The following is a 7,411-nucleotide window of genomic DNA, read 5'->3' on the forward strand; positions in this document are numbered from 1 at the left end:
CAGTCACCTTCTACTGCCACCTGGCACTGTGACCTCTGCGAGTTGGTCTCTTGAGGTTCCACCAGCTCTCAGTGATTTCAGCTGAGCTCTCAGTGGGGGAACCTCGCTGCTAGTGCAGTCTGGGCCGTCTCTTCCACAGAAACACTGTCCCCACAGCAGGACTAAGCACTTAGACCTGATTATCAGTGATTTCAGCTGCAGTGGTCACTTAACAGAACAAAAGACTATCTATGGAGACTAATCAGCTCTGTCTTTAAACAGTGGAGAGGGACAGGTCCCCACCCTCTCTCTTGATGCCCTCAATCAGCACAGGCTAAGTACAGTTCTACTGCCCTTTACTCATACAATAAGAACAACATTTCATTCCCTTCCCCCCCCCCACCCACCCCCCGCATTCAAGTGATTTGTAACCCAACCCCAGCCAAAATCTATCACTTGGGCAACACAACTCTGTTTGCTGGATACCTAGGTAGATCAGGACCAGATTGTATTTACATTCACACCTAAAGCCTTTCCCCCCAGCCCCCAGCTCATCACTAGCTGTCAGAGAGAGCTCATTTAGGCTTTGCTTACAAATCATCATTTGAAATTATTAGGTTGGCCAACATCACCGAAATGAATGCACTGACATTGTCATAAAAAACAACAGCTGTATAAGGAAGCTAGTCTATGTTTATACTTTTCAAAATCTATTATACTTTTTCAGATACACGTGTTTTATCATACACTGTATATGCTTTTAAAGTGTGTATTAATGTTTCAATTTCAATTCAAATTTCCAAACAGTCACTAAATTGGCATGTTTCAGAGTAGCAGCCGTGTTAGTCTGTATCCGCAAAAAGAACAGGAGTACTTGTGGCACCTTAGAGACTAACAAATTTATTTGAGCATAAGCTTTCGTGGGCTACAGCCCACTTCATCAGATGCATAGAACGGAACATATAGTAAGAAGATATATATACATACAGAACATGAAAAGGTGGAAGTTGCCATACCAACTGCCCATTTAAGACAGTTTGACAAGAAGGTGTGAGGATACTTAACATGGGGAAATAGATTCAATGTGCGTAATGGCTCAGCCATTCCCAGTCTCTATTTAAGCCTGAATTGATTGTATCTAGTTTTCATATTAATTCAAGTTCAGCAGTTTCTCGATGGAGTCTGTTTTTGAAGCTTTTCTGTTGCAAAATTGCCACCTTTAAATCTGTTACTGAATGGCCAGAGGTCGAAGTGTTCTCCTACTGGTTTTTGAATGTTATGATTCCTGATGTCAGATTTGTGTCCATTAATTCTTTTGCATAGAGACTGTCCGGTTTGGCCAATGTACATGGCAGAGGGGCATTGCTGGCACATGATGGCATATATCACATTGGTAGATGTGCAGGTGAACGAGCCCCTGATGGCATGGCTGATGTGATTAGGTCCTATGATGGTGTCACTTGAATAGATATGTGGACAGAGTTAGCATCGAGCTTTGTTGCAAGGATAGGTTCCTGGGTTAGTGTTTTTGTTCTGTGGTGTGTGGTTGCTGGTGAGTATTTGCTTCAGGTTGGGGGCCTGTCTGTAAGCAAGGACAGGTCTGTCTCCCAAGATCTGTGAGAGTGAGGGATCATCTTTCAGGATAGGTTGTAGATCTTTGGTGATGCGCTGGAGAGGTTTTAGTTGGGGGCTGAAGGTGACGGCTAGTGGCATTCTGTTATTTTCTATGTTGGGCCTGTCTTGTAGTAGGTGACTTCTGCGTACTCGTCTGGCTCTGTCAATCTGTTTTTTCACTTCAGCAGGTGGGTATTGTAGTTTTAAGAATGCTTGATAGAGATCTTGTAGGTGTTTGTCTTTGTCTGAGGGATTGGAGCAAATGCGGTTGTATCTTAGAACTTGGCTGTAGACAATGGATCGTGTGGTGTGTCCTGGATGGAAGCTGGAGGCATGTAGGTAAGTATAGCGGTCCATAGGTTTCCAGTATAGGGTGGTGTTTATGTGACGATCGCTTATTAGCACTGTAGTGTCCAGGAAGTGGATCTCTTGTGTGGACTGGTCCAGGCTGAGGTTGATGGTGGAATGGAAATTGTTGAAATCATGGTGGAATTCCTCAAGGGCTTCTTTTCCATGGGTCCAGATGATGAAGATGTCATCAATGTAGCACAAGTAGAGTAGGGGCGTTAGGGGACGAGAGCTGAGGAAGCGTTGTTCTAAGTCAGCCATAAAAATGTTTGCAAACTGTGGGGCCATGCGGGTACCCATAGCAGTGCCGCTGACTTGAAGGTATACATTGTCCCCAAATGTGAAATAGTTGTGGGTGAGGACAAAGTCGCAAAGTTCAGCCACCAGGTTTGGCATGTAACTAGTTCACAAAACTGGGGGAGGGTGTTGGGGAAATTCAGGGGGGGTGTAGGGAAATCACTGGGCTTCTTGCAGGAGACCAGCAGGCTCAGGAACAGAAGCAGAGCCCACAGAAGATAGGGGGACACTAATTGTTTTTTTGGAGGGAAAGGGGTACCAGTAGCCATTGACTTTTGGGAGGAGTGAAGTTTTGTGCAGCTCCGTGTGTGATGTGTTCCTCATCTCTAAGGGCTTGTGTACACAGGAAGTTCCTGGGGATGGTAAAACAAAATATCTAGGCTGTGAATTTAAAGTACAATAGCTATTCTGTGCTAGCTCCCTATTTGGACACTCTTATTCCTCACTAAGCGTGCCCATGTGCAGTTTAGTGTAATCCACTGTCAGAATGGATGAACCTAATCTATACAAGGGCATGGGCAGTGGCTATCATAGGCTGGGGAAAGCTGTGCCTTCCCAAGCAGCCAGGCGTGGCCCCCGCCCACACTCCACCCCCAGACCCCCTCCTGCAGTGCTTCCCACTCTGGCCCACTCTTCCCAGTTCCCCTGTGCAGTGGCCCCGGCTCGGGCTGGCACTGGGGCCAGGCGTACCGCCCACCCACCTGCCTGGTGCTCTCGGGCTGGGGCCGTGCCACCCCTCCTCCCGGCACTTCAGGGCTCAGGCTGCTCCGGGGCTGGGGGCACTAGCCTGGGGCAGTGGCCGGCAGCTGCAGTCGGGGGCTCTGGGCTGCGGTGGGGAGGTGGAAGGGGCGGGGCTTTGGCCAGAAGGGGCCGAGCTAGTTAGTGCAGAATAAGTGTCCTCATAGAGAGCTAGTATGGACTAGCTATTCTGCATTAGCTATTCCAGGCTTTATCCCCATGTAGCCAAGCCCTAATTGTCACACTTATGCACTGGCCTGGGCAGGGGGAGTGCAGAAGTAAAAAAAAAACAGACTAAAAACCACAATATCATATTTTTGTAAACAAAATTCTCATGATTTTGAGGGGATCTCATTAATGATCTTTTGAGGTTGGCAATATTGATGTCAGGAGGGAGGAAATATGGCTTTCCCCTTATAAGCTAATATGCCTCTTACTATATGGTGTAAATCAGGAATAACTCCATTGAAATCCCTGGAGGTGATACTATGTGATATTCAGTGATCACTTGGTGCATTGCTTAAGGAGCTTGCAAGATAGCTGGTTTATTCTGTGTATGGTTTCAACCAGCTGTGCATAGCAACACCACCAGCTTCATAGCACCCTGCCCAGACTCTGGCTGGGAAACTTAGCCCTGAAAGGCACAATCCCCACTACCGCACACTCCTATAAAACTAGTGTGACAGGAGAATGAGATCTCTACATTTTAAATGCCTGATGGCAGTGACTGTTTTAATATTTGTCATGGTTACAGGCTACTTGCATTTCTGTCCCCTGTCTGATCTCCCTGAGTGCACGTGCTTAGGGGTTAGGTGTTCTCTGTCTTGGGGTGGGTTTTTTCTGTTCTCCCACTCTCAGACCAGGATCTGGGTACAACACCCCCTCTATACCAACCACTTGGTACTGTGCAGAGCCAACTTGACACCCACATTTCTTCCCTTCAGGAGCCAGTGACCAGAGCTATATAGTGATGAACAGCCTTCTAATACGTATGTTTATTAGTAAAGGGAACAGAGCATTAGAGAAAATGATTTAAAAAACAAACAGCCTACATGCATGTTTAGACTAATCTAATCTTACATTTTACCATGTGCTTAGTTAGCGTTGGAGATGAAAAAGTGCTGCTAGACCCCTGGGTCCATCTCCCTTCATATGCAGGATATACAGCACCATAGAGAGGCTATCAAACTGATAGTACTGGAAAATAAAGTAGAAAGGGATTTAGTGGACTGGGAGTCTTGCTGCCTGGTTTCTATTCCTGGCTCTGCAATTAACCTGCTGTTTGACTTTTGACAAGTCACTTAACTTCTTTGTGCCGCTCTATCTGTGTATAGAGCCTAGGCAATGGGACTCTAGGTATGGTCTGGCTGTCCCAGGACAACCTTATAGGTTATATCAGCAGGGTGGGCAGAGAAGAGGAGAAAATAAAATGAGTTTCAGGTAGGCCTTATTTTGATTGCAAATATTCAACTGCAAAGTCAAAGAAGGGGATATAATAAGCATCTTTATCTAGCCCCTCCATATAGCAGCAAAAACTAGCTATCAAACCATTGAAATCTACAGTTATCTCCATTCTAGTAAATGCTAATCTTACTGATTTGCAGGAGTTGGTATTTAAGTCAGATCCATTGAGGAGAATGAATCTATAGTTACAGTTAACTCAATTGAATGTTTTCTTTTAAATCTAATAAGATCATGACAATTGGGTCATCTCTAGTGAAACTGATTAAATAAATGATTTTTTAAGGTCAGTTCAAATAGTCAGATGACTAGTGCACTGAAGAGATGGGAAATTTCTGGGGCTTTTGCATTTACCTCAACCTGTGAAAGCATTACCCTTCTTGTCCTTTTGTATTCCCATTTTCTATGAGATAATTATGACTCATTCCAACACTGACTAATAAGGACATCTGGATACTCCAGAGTGAGTACATCTTTTTATAAATGGTGAAAAGAAGTTTGGACAGTAATAATACACACTTTTAATAAAGGTTTCTAAATATAATATGAGAGTTACTAGCCAAATATTATTTAAATGTATTTGAGGTTGATCAACAATGTAAGTTACTATACCAAATACAGAAGTGTTACATCACATTAAATATGATTGTAGTAAGGAATTGTTTTTGTAGAGAAAATACAAGAAAGATAGAAACAGAACTAGATGTGAAGGGGTGGGTCTGTACGTCAAGAGTATTTACAATGTCAGCAAGCTATGGAGAATCTGGTGGTGAAATTCTTTGAATAAAATACGAGTGAAAAATAAAGCAGAAACAACCATCTGATTGAATATTTCTTAGGTATGCATCACTATAGTAGCCAAGCAACCATGGACTTCTGCTACAGAATATGAATGTTGGCAGACAGCAAGAACACAAAATTCCTGGACTAATTTCCATGGTGCTCTAAACCACAGGACATGGGGCTAATGGGAGAGTTTAATGGACCGTGGTATCTGTTGAATAACAAATACATAGAAAAACATCTCTTCAAAAAAGTTTCTAAATCACTCAATAGGACCAATTCTTTGTTCTATCTATTACTTGAAACCTAAATCCTACTTTTTATACTTAATAAAATCACTTTTGTTTATTAGTAAACCCAGAGTAAGTGATTAATACTGTGCATATCTCTCTATCAGTGTTATAGAGGGTGGACAATTTATAAGTTTACCCTGTATAAGCTTTATACAGAGTAAAACTGATTTATTTGGGGTTTGGATCCCATTGGTGGCTGGGTGCTGGAGTCAAGTAACCTGCTGAGCAGTTTTTAGTTAAAAGTCTGCAGCTTTGGGGGTGTGGACCAGATCTGGGTCTGTGTTGCAGCAGGCTAGCATGTCTGGCTCAACAAGACAGAGTTCTGGAGTCCCAAGCGGGCAGGGAAAATGGGCTCAGAGGTAGTCTTAGCATGTTAGGTGCGGTGCCAAGGGGGTCTCTGTGACCAAACCCGTCACAGATACGATGCTGATGAATGCCATATAAGTACTTAGGCAGGTTGATGTAAATATTCTTTACCCATGTGAGTAGTGTCATTGAAGTCATTTGCAATTATCACATAATAAGCAGTACTTATGTAAGTATAGGCTTGCCAGAACAAGGTCAGTGTCAGTATTCTGAGCTGAGTTTTTTAGAGCGACAAGGTTGGTGGGGCTGGGGGTGATTATTTTATTGGACCAACTTCTGTTTCTATGCTTGAAAGCGTGCCTCTTTCACCAACATAATTTGGTCCAATAATAGATATTACCTCCCTCAGCTTGTCTCTCTAATGTCCTGGGACTAAGGTGACCATATTTCCTAAAGGGAAAACGGGACACCCCCAGCTGCTTGCCTGAGTGCCCCCTCTCCTACGTGAGGCTGTTGACAGTCACTGGAACCCTGCCAGCCCCCCGCATGCTGGAACCCTACCTCGCCACCAAGTCCTGTCTCCCCCCCACCCTCTTTTGAAAAAAGAAGTTGTGACAGACGGGACAGTGTTTAAAAAAAACGGGACTGTCCCGGCCAAAATGGGACATATGGTCACCCTACCTGGGACGGACACAACACTGAGTGTTTTAAACATTGAGTCTGACTCTGCAACTGCTCCGTGCTCATAGCTCCCACTGAAGTCAATGGATGTTCAGCTTGCATAGCCACTGCAGCATCAGGCTTGCAGCTTTTCATTGTTGCTGAATGGGATGTGGGTTCCTTGTTTTATTGTGTTGTGTGGTTTTGATTTCTGCGTGCTGCTCCACTTCTCTGAACATAGGCTCATGCAACCAAGAAAAGCTTAATTTTGCATTCTTCTTTAGAACCATCTCTCTCAACTGTCACATGTTCGGAAAATGCCGATGCAGGGGCTCTTACAATTTTCTTCTGTAGTTTTGATGGGGCGTTCTTAAATGTCTTTGCTTGGCATTACAGTAATATGAGAGTTCCCTTTTGGTGCAGTACTGTTTATTGACAAAGAATGTCCAAAGTCCAGCGTCCTTGAACACAGGAGGAACCAGAACAAAGAGAGAGAGGTTCTTTGCTTACAGCCCCAAGCCTCTTTAGCCAGCACCAGATTCAGAAGCCCCTTCACCAGGCTTCTCTCACGTCACACACCATGCGTGTCCGCATTGCATCTGTATCTATCTCAGTCTGTCTTGCTTCTGTCTACACTTTCAGTCACTTCTTTACAGTCAACCTCAGTAAAAGGTCTGGTTTAGCCCACCCCATAATAACAAGGTTTAACCCAACCCACAACAATAATAATATGGGGCTAAGATTTGGCCACCCTATATGAGTGCACTAGAAGTGACTACTTTCCCCCCGGGAACCTAGGCAGAAACAGCCATAATTTGGTTGCTAAAGCTCTGGGAGTATTAGGAGGGAGACCAACAAACACTCCAGGCCCCAGAACACAAGAGTGGGGAAGTAAAGACATGTCTTAACATAATATTTAGCCAAATTACCAT

This window comes from Emys orbicularis, chromosome 1, assembly GCF_028017835.1.
Source record: "Emys orbicularis isolate rEmyOrb1 chromosome 1, rEmyOrb1.hap1, whole genome shotgun sequence".
Classification (NCBI taxonomy): domain Eukaryota; kingdom Metazoa; phylum Chordata; order Testudines; family Emydidae; genus Emys; species Emys orbicularis.